Genomic DNA, 16312 nt, shown 5'->3' with positions numbered 1-16312 from the left:
GAGATTTAGATTGTGCTACCATAGTAGTAAATTCTTGTTCTGGAACTGAGAGAAATCTCATAGAACATACTTAGTTACAAACAATAAAACAAATCAGTGAATTAGGGTAAATGGCAGGCACCATGAAAATTTAGCACAAGGCACCAAATAATATTCAGAGCTGGTGTTTCAGATGGCACAATTTACACACTGAGTAGATTTAAAAGTATGTGGTATTTGTAGTGTGCAAGTTACAGGAGAGACTTGTTGACAACCATGACAAGGGCAATGAATATTCACAGATTATTTCTCTGATATGATAATCATCTCATCTCTTGTTATAAAATCTACAGCAGGTTACAATTTGTTAAATTGCCAATAGCTATTTGCTGATGTCTATTTTATCCCTGATATGTTAGACTTACATACTATTCCACAACCAGTATCCTGTCAAAACTATAGCCTTTCCTTGCCATATGCTTCTGGATATGCCAAGACTGAACGAGAAATACGGCAGGAAATCCTAGGCCATTCACACACACCAAAACCTGCACCAATGTTTGAGCTGTTCTGATGTCTTATACCAATGAAATCACATTTCAGAAAAATATTGAAGTATTCCAAATATGTATCACTGAATGTAGCTGGTAGGAAGGTCAGAGTCATGGTAAAACACAATACTTAAAGCACAAAATTTCTAAGTAGCAGAAACACCTGCTGTTCTGGAGTGTTGACTGCATTCATGGGTACCTTTGCATAAGAAAGTCACTATGATACACTCTTGATACTCTACTTGCTTTCCAGAGTCCACACAGTCTTAAGAGCACCAGTACCCGCCCTTTAACCACTTGACAGTGTCTGTAGCCTTCAGCATGCAGGCAAAGCTTACTGCACTGAAAGCCACTTCTGCACAAGCCTCACAAACTCCTTCCATTGCAGTTGGGTTGTTCCCCAGCATGTGATCCCTAGTTCTTTTCTCAGTTCCCAAATGCCCATCTTGCTGTTGTTGCTGCCCCCTCTCTCCATGTCCTGCAGCTAAGGCAAACGTGTCATGATTGATTTCTCACACCACAGGAGTCAGAACAAAAAAGTTAAGTCAGCAGCACTGGATTTCTTTTCCTTTCTCTAGTATTGGCAGAGAGATAGGTATAAGAATACCTTTTTAAATTGTTATGAAGGTATCAATTTTATGTATAGACCTCTTTGAAACAAAAACAAGAATTGCACACACAGCAACATACACAGGTTTAAGTAGAATGCCAGATGACCTCAAGAAGCATCAAACAAAATTTCATCTGAAACAATTGCCAACAAGAAACCTAACAGCTTCAGCAGCATTGATATGACTCATACACACCAGGTTTTTTGAAGTCTTTGTTTTGGCAAAAAAACTTAGTAAGTAGAAAGTCAACATTTTCAACATACAGTATTTTGTCTCCTGGTTTGCTACAAGCTTCTTGCAAAATTTCCTTCATGTGGAATTAGAATGAAGCTATGTTGAAGGAACCCCCCTGAAATCTGCCTGGGTCTTCACTGCCTTTTTGCTCTGCAGATCTGCTCCTACTGCATGGTGCTACTTGCCACTGGCTTCCAAGTGAGAAATCAAATCAACACAAATGTACAAAACAAAACAATAATTTCATAACTTATTGCATTTGGCATTCTTTTCTGCAGAAACAGCCAAGACACAGCTGAGTTTAGAAGGCCAGCCAAGACCAAGGTGCCCTGGCAGAAATTCATTGTCTGGCTGTACCTTCTCACATGGGCCCTCTCACTCCATTACTATCAGACCTATAACTAAGCATTCCCCAAAATAAGCTTTGCCATCCTCTTCCCAATAAGCAGCAAGACAACCTGACAGATTATCAGGGCAGGACTTGGATCCATCCTATCAAGCTTCTTCTATTTCCATCAGTAGTCACTGAGTGCAAAAAAAAAAAAAAAAAAAAAAAAATCCCAAGGTTAATACTTTCAATATTCATAAAATCACACAATGGTTTGAGTTGGAAGGGACATTAAAGATCACCTAGTTCCAATCTCCCTGCCATGGGCAGGGACACCTTCCATTAGACCAGGTTGCTCAATGCCCCATCCAACTTGACCTTGATGAGCACTTTGTGCTCAGAGCCCCAGTACCCAAATATTGTTCTAATAACCCTAATCACTTTTAAAAGGTAATAAGATCAGCATCAGGCTTTCAGACTATTGACCTCATCAGAATTTGGCAAGAAGTGAGCATTGGAGGCTCAAAATTCCTTTCACAGTAAAGAGATCTTGAGCTCACAGCTTGATGCGATGGGGTCCTTGCACCTTGGCTAAGGAGAAGGCAGAGACAGGTTCACTGTCACTCCTGAAGTCAGTTGCAAGACATCCTTTCCCTCTTAAAGCTAGTCCACAAATTTCACTCCAGAGGGCAAATAGTTGTGGTTATTCTAAAACTGCATTTTCCAGCAAATTTACCATTCATAGAAAAGCAGTGTGCAGCTCTGAGTTGAACACATTAAAATTGCTCAGTCTCAGAGGGCCAGAGACTCTCTCTGAATATTCATTTGCTATCATTGCCACAACATGTTTACAATTCTTCTAGATGAATCTCCCCAAATGCCTTAAAGTAATGAGAGGTGAACAGCACCGCCATGAGAGTGGTGCATGGGAGGGACTCCACGCAGAAGGGACAGCATTTGTCATGCTACTGCAAACTGTCCTTCAGAACATCATCACCTCCTGGAAACCCATGCCTCATTCAAGTGATCTGGATCGCAGTGTTGGTAGGCATCCCGCCCACTTCAACAGATGGACATTATACAGGTGGCCAGGAGCCCGTGCAGAAACATAAAACATGATGATTACGGCTGGTCTGATAGTCTAACAGCCAAAAAGCTGCTGCCCATCTTGCACTCCTCGTGAGCAGAGATATCAGAAGCAAATGAAAATTTCTGTTCCCCGTTTGTAAAAACAGCAGCGCTCTCCAGCTTTCTGACACTTCCCAGGATGGTTAGAGGCTGAGAAACCTGGGGACAAATGCTGTGTGTAATCAAGTTTCTAGAGATGGTGCTGGAAGTTCAAGTGTATTTTCCTGTAACTCCCAATCCAGACAGGGAGTCCTCCAGGCAACTCCATCCAGCAGTGGCTTTGAGGGTGCCACACCACATCTGTCCCAGCAGACAGTGAGCAGGCTACTCCATGCCTGACAGAGAGACCAGGAGGGCTCTTCCCCTGCAGCTGACCAGCTCTGTAGTGCATGCCTGAGCAAGATGATATGTTTTTCTCCTGCTTGTCCTGTCATGAACCGGAACAAGCAACGAATCCACCAGCCTGATGCAGTCCTTGCATCCATATGGATGCACAAATGCCCTCCCTTGTGTCGATCCTCACCCAGCACAAGGAGCTGCTAGTTCCTAGTTAGTGCATGTCTCTACCCAACAAGCTGTGAACATTCAGTACTCTCAGGGCACAGCCCAGCAGCTGTGCAGCTCCTACACACACACACACAGAGCTCAAAAGAAATGCATCAAATACTCCAGCCCCTCATAGAAGAGTGCATCTCAGGCAATGCTGTCTACCCAGCACAGCTCTGAGCAAGAAACAGCTGAATGGCTTTCAGGGTCCTCCCCTGACCTTCCGCAGTCAAGCTCGCACAAACGCATGGCAGGTTGCCAGCATTTTGATAAAACTGGAGCTGGAATCTCCCAAGCCCTGAGCAGCACCTGAAGACTCCAAGGACTGCACAAGTTGCTCAAGTGATTTGCAGTAATGCGTCCCGGCAGCTTGATGGCAGCCCAGAGAGGCGCCGACAACGGTGAACGCTGGGGAATCACGACAGCTTCAGCCCAGGTACTTTCTTTACACTGCACTCATTAGTGGACACTGAACAAGGAAAATCATCAGCAACACATTTTTGCTGTCAGGTCCATATGAAAGATCAACTTAAAACCCACAACTTTCAACAGCGTGTGTAGGCGCAGCCACGCAGATATCAGAGAAATAATTTCCCTGCTACCAGCTGTAGAGTTCTGTCGAATACGCTGCTCTACTTTTCCAGGGAGAAAAAGTCATCCAAGAGAAAACTGCCACAGTACATTGTCGCGACAGTATGATCAAGGATTAAGAGCATTAAGTGTTTTGGGTTTTGTTTTTAATCTGTTTTTAATGTCCTTATTGATGTTCTTTAGCAGATATTCAGGGACAGGACTGCTCTCTGGTACTGAGAGACCACTTCCAGTAACCACACAGAATTTGCTGCAGTGACATTGAGCTAACCCACTTGCAGATAATTATGGCAGCATTTTCTTGCATCTTGGTTTCTTTTTGATCTCCCCAGAGAGTCACTATCTCATGCCTATGACGATATCCCAGGCACTTACTGTGTTGGCATCTGCAAAGTCACAAATTCAGCATTCTGGATTAATTGCGAGTTGACTTATCGGAGGGAAAAAATAAAATTAAGTAATGAGGGGAACAGCTCAGATGCCAAATAAAATGTGTATTATTTTAAAATTAAGACAAACAGAGCTCAAGGGAATAGAGCAGAAAGCATAAAGACATGCATTTGTCCCTGTGACAAATAATAACCTCACAAAAATTATTTAGATAATTTGATGTCAGCATTAGCTAAGAATGATTTAGCAATTTGCTGCAGCTGTTGGAATATGCTTACAGCTGGGGTCACAACAAGTCAGCTTGCAACCACGCATCTGAGCCTCCACCGCTGCGACAGACGGGTTTTACTGCACTCGTTTCTCAGAGTGCTTTTCAAAGAGCAATGCCCTCCTTAATGCCCTGTGCTCTCATTCATATCATGCTCTTCTCGATTATCTGCCCCTCCGGGGCTTGTGCAGCCAATCTTACTGAAACACAGACTGTGTCTCAACAGCACACTGGTTTCCATGTGCTCATTCTCCACGCTGGCACTTTTAGCATGCATTAGGTGCAAGGCAGACTATTCTACTTGTCCACACAGGGAGCCAGAAATGAGCACTTAAAGCACGATAAATGGACCCCCTTCCCTGTTTTATGCCAGTTTCCCCAACTACACAGGCTACTGTTTACTTAGCCTAAGGACAGCTACCTGACTTAGGATTCAATTTTAATCCCATTAAAGACAATGGCAAAACCAATCTAAACCCAGTCTAATCTCATTTCAAACAGCTTCATCAGGAAGGATTCTCCCAGTCTCACTGTGGGTCCCTCCACACGCAACATGGTCACCCAGCTGAGAGCTCGTGGAACGGTGGGGTGATGCTAATCCCATCTATTCCTTCCCATTTGCCCTCCTCTCTTTCCACCTGACTGGCCCTTATGGACCCAAAGACAGGAAATCTTCCACTCAGAAGCAAAGACTCAGTTTTTGGGAGTGACTGACGCCCAACTCACTTCAGTTCATCCTATACTTACTGCCTGCAGCATGCTGAGACCCCCACACTGCAATCTCCTACTTATGGATGGGGGCTTCTAACCTCAAAGAGCCTGTACTTTCCTCTCCTCTCTGGTACCAAAGACTAAAGACAAATTAACTTCATTCTCCTTTTAATGTACTTTTTCAATGGTGTTTTCCAGCTCAGGGATTCTGGTTACTCTCACCATTAGCTCCAAAGACCCAAAAGCAAAGAAATACACTCTTTCCACAGTGACTGCAGACTACATCCTTTTCTGTTTCTTAATGACAAACTGTCCTTAGCAGATGACCTTCAGAATAATTTGATGCACTCGGAAAGTCCAGTTAGACACGGCAGAGGTAGGCTCTAATCCCCATGAAGAGGTAGGCTCCTTTTCTGACTGAATTAAGTATTAATTAAGGCTTTTTTTAAACCTCCACCCATTACTGCTCTTACACTGTGGCCCTGGGAATACTATATATAGTGCCAAGGGAAAGCTGACTCTCTGTTTTTCAATGGAACACAGAGCTATCCTATGCACCAAAGCAATGAAACATTAAAATCAGTGTTCACTGATATTTTGGGACTGTGTGTGATCCTTATTCTGCCAACTCAAATTAGAATGTGCTTTTAATAGCTACTCTTTCCAAAACCAGCAGAGTTAAACATCAATCCTTTCTGTTATCTGACAGCTTGAATCTTAGCTTTCAGAAGATGAGCTGCTCATCTTAGTTTGACTCTGAAAATTGCGGCTGCTGAAGTCACTCCCAAGTGAAAATAATATAAAAGGACAGGCAGAACAGTATGGCTGTAAACTACTTGTATTATCAAAATGAAATTGCTACCTAGTATTTCTAAGTCTTCTGAATACTTCACAGTTCTTACGCTGAAAGTCGGGAGGATGGGAAAACAAGAGAACCAATGAAATCAGCTAGGAAAAGCCCCAAACCAACACAGAACTAAGTCTGATATCCTTGGCATTTAATTTCACTGGACTGCACGCCAGAGTGAGCAGGTGAGAGGAAACATAACCAAATCACACATTTTCTCAGGTTTTAATGGGAAAAAAAGAACTGCAACAAAGCCCAGATGCAGGCTTCAGGAGATTTACCTTAGATTAACACAGGCACTCTAAGACAGTCTGTTGTGTCTTTGGGACAGCAATGAAATAGGAACAAAGCAGTGCAGCACTTCCTGCACATCCAGACCTTTCAGCTGACTACAGTCCAGACACAGGTCCCTTGTGGATCACTGCCCACAGTACCACTGCAGCAAACACAAAGCTTATAATGTTATGCCTTTCTGTCTGTTCGTGCTGGTCCTGTATGTGCTTTGTAACCCAAATGTAAAACATACCCAGTGATTACAGCCATGAAATACCTTTTCCTAGCTGAGAACGCTTTTACTCTTTTGAGTTTTCTCTTTAACATCATGACATCCTTCACACATTAACAATTTGCAAATGTCAGTGGTGACATTCAGCTATATCCTCTCTCCAACCTCTCAGAGCTCTTTCCAAAGATAACTGGATAGAGAGAGAAAACAGCAATCTATGAGTGTGTTTTCTTTTTAAAGATGCTCTGTGCTACAAAAAAAAAAAAAGTGTAGAATGAAGAGAAATTATTTAAAACAGTAAATACTTGAAAAGGCATTATGGCAACAACAGTAACTAGGACAGGTTCTTTTTTAAGTATGTGAGGACTTTTTTAAAACCATAGTACATGAATCACTGGTGGTCTCTCAGATCATGCCACATGGCCTGCAGCTGCAGCACAAATCCCTCTTAAACAACACTGTTAACTAGACATTTGGTAATAAAATCAGAAGTTCAGAACTCATAGGATTATGGGGTAAATCTAAAATATTTAAAAAGGGGCAAAATAAATTCACACAACTCTAAAATACACAAAAGAAGATCTCTGTTTTCTCTGTAGGCTGCTCCCACTGGGCAACCTCACCTGTTTTGAACCCCTAGGGTGTTGAGCATTGCAACTGAGCAACGAACTAGTGGCCACCTGAGTATAAGCAGAGGAGGTGATAAATTGTTCTGGAGCAGTTAGATTAGCAGAAGCCAAACATTAGGTCAAAAAGATGGAAAAAAGAGAGAAACAAACAAGAGTTCAACTGACAAGGAAGTTCCTTCCAGTCCTTGGCACAAGAGCTCAAGCCATTAGTAAAATCCTAGGAAATGAGCCAATAGAATTCAAGCCAGCCCAAGGACTGCAGCTGTAGACCTTGAAGTTACTACCTTCAGTGAGCTCTCTAAATGTCCCTTCAGAACAAAAAGACTTTACTGTCATCTAACATCAGTTTACAGCAATGTCTCTCAGCAATTCTGGTGCTGTTCAGTTACACCTAGGAGCATTAGCAGATGCTCCTCAAGGCTTCCAACAGTGTCTGAGCTGTGTTGATTTGCTGCATACTAGATATTTGAGAGAGACCATTCCCTCACAAACAACTCACACAAACAATCTAGGGAAGAGCAAGAACAAGACCAGTGTATTATAAACAGCACATCCAAGTGTTTTCAGCTCAGAAGATTTCTTGATACTGGTGTAGTTTGTCAATCCAGTAACCCCAGTGAATCTTACTTCCAAATATTTGCCTAATCTCTCCCACACCCTTCTAACCAACAGTTTAACCGATACTTCCCCTCTTACTTCATGATTGCCTTGAACCCTTTGTCAAAAGCCTTTTAAAAATTCAAATAGACTTTATCTGCTGGATACCCACACAGATCTATTCAAAGAACTCCAAAAGTTTTACAAGGTAAAATTTCCCTTGAACTTAGCAGTGCTGCCTCTTCACAAGGGAACACACATTTATCCATGTGCTTGCTAATGTTATCTTATACTATAGTCGCTACCAAATCAGCTGGAAGAGATGTCAGGCTTACAGATCTACTTGAACTATTTTTAATATGAACTATATTTAAACACTGATCCCATTTCAAACACCCTCCAGTGTTCAAGCACCAAGGCAGTTTTCAGTGAGGAAGTACACACACTACTGTTCTTTCATGGGCGAGTCCAGTTCTACCTATAAGTTCACATCGATTCTGTATCTATTACATAAATTCTATAACAATTACCTCAGTTTCAGCCTGATGAGTCTCCCCACGGGCACAGGGAATGTTCTCAGTGTCTTCCACAGTGAACAAAGATGCAAATAATTCATACAGCCTCCCTGTGTCTTCCCTGAGCCCTTCTTTTATACCTGATCACACATACACAGCAGATGTGTGGTGGGTGTTTTCTGCTCTTTTTTGGTTTATGCTGTTGCTGGAAAAAGGATGTAGCACTAAGTTTTCATTCCTCTAGTTAGTTCTTCCTGGAAACTTTTTCTACCTGATATTTAATCAGCCAGAGATTATAACAGATTCAATTTCATTGGAAACAACTCCAGCTTTTAGTAGGATGTTTCTGTGTTTCCATTAATCTCCCTTCTCTTTGCCCTTTAGTGATCTCAACTTCCTGCTACCTTTTCTTATGTCTTGATAGATGGTTGCAGCACTGTGTCCCCAGTATGATACCCTTAGAAGAGACCACTATTTTGAGCAGATCATCCAGATGTATTTTCCAAGATGCATGGTGTTCTTATGCTGAGAATGACACTTAAACTTCTTTTCAACATGATTAAACTGCCAAGGTTTCTCCTCAACTGTTAGTAAAGCCTGTACTCAATTTAAATTGCTATAGCTAGAACACTATTGACCAAAAAAATAAAATCAAACTGAAGTTTTTTCTAATCTCTTCAACTATTTTGGTATCTGGGAAAGTGCTGGAGTATCTTCACCTTTTTCTCCCTCATTACCTTCATTCAAAGGAGATAAAGTGTAAAAGAAGTAAAAACCAACCTTTTTCTAATGTAGCAGGAAAGAAATGCTATTTGCCAGGACGCAGTAATACCATTGAAAGGCAATGTGTGTCATTGAGTACTTCAGAGCCCTCCTTTCACTGCCTGAGGAAAGTGGAGCAGAATGTCCAAGTCCTTACTTCTCTTAGTTTATAATGCCAAAGAAGGGTCAGTGGCATTGATATTACATCATATAGGAGCAACTTTGTAACTGTGGTTGGTGTTTTTCCCCTGTCACACATCCTTATTTATATAATACACCATAACTCAGATATGGTTCCACCTTCTCACAGTCTGAAATACTAGGGAAAAAATACTTTCTCCTTATCTCAGGGAATGGCCAAACCCAGTGAATTGTCAAAACTGCGTGGAGCTTGACTCCAGAAGACAATATTGGCATTGGATATTCACCTGGGCAAATATCAGCAATGAGTGAAGAAGGGTCTTTTAATATCTCTTGTTAAAGCTAATTTTACTGGACATAGAATATTCATTAAATCAGAGGGGAAGATAAGGCGGCGGTGACCACCTCTCACAAAATTTCGTATACGTCTTGGCCAGTTTTTGGAACCAAGCTCTGTGTTGATTAGCTGAAACCACTCAACCTGGTTTTGTAAATGGCTTGGCTTAAATCATATTATCTGGAAGTTTTAGTTGGCACAAATATTGCACCCAGCCCTAGATTCATTTCTTTTTGTTTGACTCAGGTCTTTGCACCAATCCCTTTCATGAAAGTACCAAAAGATGATTACAGCAGGAGTCAGACTGAGGTGACCCTCTGACACCACATGGGTTGTGAGGTGATGGTAAGCACCTTACCAACAACTGCTGTATGTGACACTATGGTCCAGCTATAAACTCCTATATTTGTACTCCTTTGAGCTACCTTTTCTCTCCGAAACCCAAAGAACATCAGCTTTTACAGATGTTCACATTCAACAAACTAAGGAAAGCAAGTTGCCACCTCCTACAGAATTAAGATTTCTTTCAAATTCAGCCAGCACAAAAAATAAGCTCCTTTTCTTTAATGCTCAGAGTAATTAATACTGAATTACAGTAGAAATTCTATCAAAAGACTTCTGAAAAATCACATTAATACTACATCATTTCCACATGCTTTATGGGATTACAATAGACACCAAAGATATGAATACAGATTATTTTAAAGTATTACTGACTAATCAAACAGGAACAAAAGCTACCATTCATGATTTGGCTCCCTGAAGCAGCAGTAACACATTACCTGAAAAAAACTTAAGATTTGGACCTAAAAACCAGGCTAAAGGGCATTTTTGAGTGAGGAGGGAGGTACAGTTTGGGGTCTACAGCACAACTAAGAAACAGGAAAACAGGATACCTTAAGGGCATCCATTTGATAAGGTCAAAGTATTTTTCGGATAAGGCCAAATTGTAGGTTTGAAAGTAGCTGTAAATGTCAAGCCTGTCAGCAGCTCTGAAGAATCTGAGGTGGGCCATGAATCACACAGGGCAAACAACAGCCACAGCCATAAACTCCCCCATGAGGAATTGGTTACACTCCCAAAAGGTTTCCAAATACCAGGAGGATCATTCAGTGATCAGTTGCTTTGTCTGACAGACCTTTACATCCCTAGCAGCTCAGTACACATATTCCTAAAACAGCTAATCTAACAGTACAAGTGGTGAAATTCAGCTCTGTGTTTTTACAGACGGGGGCCAGAGTAGTTTGTAGGTGATGAGCAATGCTGGGAAGCTATTGCTGAGGTTTTTATCCACAGGCTTTATCCAGATAACACTATGGAAAACAAATACAGTTTTTAACAAGCAACATATCTTTATCTGCATTTGTCTCAAGGCCAAAATTTCCCTTCCTTAATCTGTTACTCTAGCAAGCCACAGTGCTGCTTTGCTTTGCCAAGCTAGTCAGTAACCTTACACGCTCCAGTAAAACTGGCACTTTGCTTACAATACCAAGTCCTCTTCATACTGGTCCTGCTTGTTATAAAAATGAGACTATTTCTTCTATCTCCTCCCACACCTGCAGTTTTTATGTTAAAAAGAACCTAAGGAATGATGTAAAACCTGACAAATCCGCTATTCTGAATATACTTCGATATGAAGTAGAAATATGATCATTAAGATCCTGTCTTGATTCTTTAAATTGGCACAATTCCCCTGATATAATGGATTTACACTTTCATCAAATAACTACATATCTCAGTCTTTATGATATCATATGTCAGATAGTTAAAGTTTCAGAAACCACCAGTACTCTGCATTATTCAAGAAGCACGCTGTGAACATACAACTAAAGACAATGATATTATCTGGATGCACAAGGCTATGGAGATTATTCATTCAGCATAATCATTTGCATTCCTGAACCAGGTTTAATGTACCAGGAAAAATGAGGGATGGCAGCAACTGTGCTGGAGCATGAAGTGAGAAAAATAAACGAAGCACACTGCACTGATGCTCTGACAAAAAAGTCCCATGTGTTCTGCTCCAGAAGCCGTTCCCAGTTCCATTTCCAGCTTAATGGGCCTAGGAGTGTGAAGTGAAAAGCATAAACAATTTGCACGAGAGCATGCTAGTGTGCCTAATGACTTTCCTTTCAGAAAGCCAGTCAGCAAAAACAGTTCAGACAATATATGCCAGCCAGTTCTCTGGTTTATTTTTCCCCACACCATTCTCTGCATTCCCAAATGTTGGAGCAGTAAGGTAAGCATAGGGCAGATGATGACCCAGTTCAGCTACGATACACCAACCGCCCTGGATCCCTTGGGACAGCCCAGCAGCCGTATCTTTTCCACCACAATCTGACTCCAATTGTTCGTGAACAACTTGTTTGCATGTAGCAACACGTACAAATTTCCCTAACAGTCAGGGGAACAAAGGACTAGGGGATCACCTGGATTTATGGTTTCTGCTGAGGTTGGGTCAGGGACACGCTGAAGACGTTCTGGCAGAGGTGAGATGCCACAAGGGAACCTAAGCAGGAATACAGAAGATGCAGAGCAAAGAACTTGTTGGAAATTCTGCAGTGTCAGCACTGTAAGAGATGCTGACTTCAGAAGGCTCTTTAGGAGCGTCCAATAGCCCTGGAATGCTTCATAAAGTCCTGTAACTAACATGAAACCTGTGATAAAGAATCAAATGCTAACCTGTCAGATGCTGAAAAAAAATAAAAATAGCACAAGAAATCGGGGACACCACCAGTGTCCTCTTTTCTCCAAACTGTGATGATACCTGTTATAAAAAAAAAAAAAAAGCTCACAAAAAAGCTCTTAAAAAGACCCTGGCTTATACTGCAAAGTCTACGAGCAGACCCACAGTTCACAGCAGTGACATGGAGAAAAAACTTCTTGCTCAGTCCAGATTCATGGATCGTTTTTCTCCCAAAGCTTTCTGCAAATTATTTCTCCTTTTCAGCTCAGGATTCCCAAGATCCAGCTCCCAAACCCCACCCAACATGGTTCCAAACTCAGTGGTTTCAGTTTGTAAGGCCAGGAAGGATCAGATCTGCACAAAATGAGACACACAAAGTCAAATGTACAGGCAATTGAGTGCAGCCATGCCATCTTCACTGTCTAAGCCTTGTTCTAAAAATTCGTCTACCTGAGAGAACAGCAAGAACTTGTGCAAGCTTCCATTTTCAGGACGACAATTTTGCACAGCCAACCCTTTTAACTGCTGGGGACACAGTGCTGTAATACTGCTGAGAATTTCACTGTCTCTTTTAAATTAAAAAGGGCCCTGAAACCAGCAGAAAAACTGGATTGCTACAGCTTAATGATGTTAGTTGACCCTTTGACTCTGTTCCAGGTGCCCCAGCTAGTGCTCGCCAAGGCAACTACTCTACAGGGACTCAATGTCCTCGTAAGTCGGTCTGTGATGCTTGGCATTGGAGCCATGGATTGGTCCCTAGTCCTCTCAATTTGTCAGTGTAGCACATCAGGTAAGGGAAGTGAACCATTGCAGGGCAAGGGAGAGAAGGAACAAGCCCCACTTTGCCATTGTCACAAGCCATCTCTGAGACTACAACTGGGAGGCCAGGGCAGCACAGGTAGGCAGTCAATGAGCTTGTCTTTAGGCTGTGTAGCTTTATTAGCCAGGAATAAACAAGGTTCTTGGTGATGTCTATACAAGCCAGTCAGGAATCTTGCAAAGGAAATACAAGCAAAGCCCTGAACACTTCGTGGCTGCGAGTCCCCACGCTGGTAAAAGCTTCATGACCCCACAGGGCTCCAACACGTACGAGCTGACTGAGCTGAGCCCATCTAGGGCAGTGCTTCGCTCTCCTGCCAGGTTCACATCTGGAACTGGGAGCAAACTCCATGTTCCGGGTACTGCCTGCAGGAAAAAACCCAGCACAAGGCCACCAAAGGCAGGGGACGGGGTAGAGCAGTGGGCTGTACCCAGCTGTTATCTCAGGGAGAAAGGACCTGAGGAAGGACAGAAACTAAGTGCCTCCTTTTGAAGGATCACAGTAATGTATTCCCGACTCTCACAGAAGGGGATGAAGTATTGCATAATACCCTTTATAGCACAATCTGTGCGCTGTCAACAGTTTTTTACTTTATTTTTACTTTATGCTGAGTATGGTGCTATACGCTTTTACATGCTTTCCACTTCCATATGCGTTCAAGCTCCCACTTAAAATATCCTGCTTGTCATCTTCCCAAATTTAATTTCCTTTGGGAAAGCTCCTGCAAGATTCAAGTAGCTGCCTTCTGATTTATTGTCCTGAATCATTAAAAAACCCACTCAACTTTCTTCCAAGACAACATTCTGAAACTTCACAGCATACTATGTTTTCTGATATAAATGTGATAATTAGCAGCCCACACCCTCCACATAAAAACCTCATGAAAAGAAAAATCACCACATTTGAAAACCCGTGATGATAAAGAACAAAATTATAGCATCACAAAACTCCAACTCACAAACCCACAATTCAAAAAGTTGTAACCGGTTTTACATTTCTAAATATACAGCAATACTTTAAATAAAACTTCCAAATAACTTAAAAAAATGTATTAGAAAGCTCCCTATTTACATTTCTTTAACATTATCCTCGAGCATTCACAACTAAACCATAACTTACCAAGAAATCTAGTACACAAGAAATCTAGTACACAAGAAGAGCTTATTACAACCATAATAGAAGAAGTTACTGGCTCATTTTCCATTCACAAATCCTCATATTTCAGTGCCATAAAACTTTTAAGCATCTGCACTGCTATTTGTGTGTTTGATGAAAGATTATTGACTGTCGTTAGTGAAGTACACATTAGCTAAAAAATTAATTAAAGCTGAACAGAGAATTTTGCTAAGGGTTTTTCAGATAGTATACTAGGAAAATTCTCACGTGGCCCACATGCCAGGAATTGGGTCTAGAGGTAAATAAAATCTGTCCAATCTATTTTTCCAAGTTCCTCTATTCTCAGAGCCACTTGAAACTGCTGTAATTTTTTAATTGCTACTAAAATAAGATGCATATATTCAAATTCTACTTTTTATTCATTCTGGGGCAATTTTTCTGCCACGAGGACTGCATTATTCTCTGCACTGTTAAACTTCACTATACATACTGACAGCCTGGTTTTCTCCATCCTGTTTTATCTTTCAGAACTACCATTTGGTTCTCTCTCAGCACAATGACAGCTTTTGGCAGGTTTCCATTTCCTCTTCCAACAAACCAGCTATTGTGGAAAAACGATGAAACTGAGATGAAAAATTCCAGTGGATCAGCTTTAACCTACCAAAGTGACCCTTTTATCTTGAAAATCACTGTGCTTTCACTATTTACTCTTTCAAATCAGAAATTTAAAAACCATCATTGCCAAGGGAAAAGAAAAAAAAGAGAGAGGAGGCAGGGAATAGAAATTAAGTATTAGGGTGGCACATTTCTCATTTAATTAACTAATTCTGCAGAAGTTCCTGCCTGTAATACATTCCGGACCAGATGGCAGAAAACTGCCATGAAAAACTGATTAAAACAAACTTCCTCAAAAAGAGAGTGACTGAACTTAGCACAAAATCAGTCTGTGCCATTTGCTATGTTACCCAAATAAAACAGCCAGAACTAATTTCAACCATTCAACTTAAACCCCAAAAGCTACTCATAATATAGAAATTCGGTTGTTCAGTTTGAATGTGTCTAACTGAGCTGGGAATATTTATGTGGAAAGGATCCCATTCCTTTCCTCTTATAGACAAGTGCATTTGCTAGTATAAAATGTGACGGCAAAAACCCTGAGAGGATTTATTTTGCTGATTGAAAACTTTTTACCTCAAAAATAATATACAGGAATCATAATTTATTGTTTTTGTAAGTATATCTACTCCCTTTACGGAAACGTAACTTTTTTACTGCTTTTTCTTTCTGTTAGTTTTGAAAAGCCAAGAAAGACAAGGAGTAAACTGACTTTTCTTACATCTTACACATCACCAGCTCGGTGTCTTCGTAAGGACTGCAACCACCTCCCATTTGACTGTTTCTGGGCAATCGATGTGAGCTCAGCTGAAGTCTATTCTACTTCTTGTGGAGTATCAGAAGAAGATAAAAACAAGACTGCCAACATTTTTCAATCACTCTGCATAGGCTGGAGATTGCAGGATGCTTTTCTCAAAGGATTTTTTCAATTTCCTACTGTGATGAAGCAATGAAATAATCTAATTGGCAAAGACAGGAGACACGCTCTGAAAGGCAGGATTAAGCACATATGAATGCCACCTGCACTGGGAGTTAAGTCTGGACAGGTTCATCAAGGCAGAGGAAAAAATGAGGATGCTGGAGGCTGGCTTGAGTGGCAAATACAAAAGAAACAATTCATCATGAACTTGGCATTTAGAGGTACAAAAAGGTATTTTCATCTTGGTAGAAAGCACTGATTTCCGGCACACTTCCCCCATTCTTTAGAATGTTCCTGCCAGGGCCTTTGGTTATCTTAGTCTGCATAAGATATTATTTCCTCTCTCTACTCTAATCTACTGTTTTCAGCTGCTATCCCTTTTTTTTTCCAGTGTTGCTGGAAAAACCACATAAATCTTTCTACCCTGCCTGTGCTCCTCTCTCCCTTAGCATACATCTATCTGGTTCTTACGTACTCCTTCACTAA

At 41.3% G+C, this 16312-nt stretch overlaps 1 protein-coding gene across 1 annotated transcript in view; it reads right to left on the bottom strand.

Annotated features, from left to right (window-relative positions):
* ST8SIA1 (ST8 alpha-N-acetyl-neuraminide alpha-2,8-sialyltransferase 1) overlaps positions 1–16312 on the bottom strand; it is a 129329-nt gene that overhangs the window by 14530 nt on the left and 98487 nt on the right. The window lies entirely within an intron of this gene.

This window comes from Pseudopipra pipra, chromosome 5 (genome assembly GCF_036250125.1).
Source record: "Pseudopipra pipra isolate bDixPip1 chromosome 5, bDixPip1.hap1, whole genome shotgun sequence".
NCBI classification, from domain to species: domain Eukaryota; kingdom Metazoa; phylum Chordata; class Aves; order Passeriformes; family Pipridae; genus Pseudopipra; species Pseudopipra pipra.
Note: the sequence above shows the minus strand (reverse complement) of the source record. Positions and strands in the feature narration are given on the sequence as shown.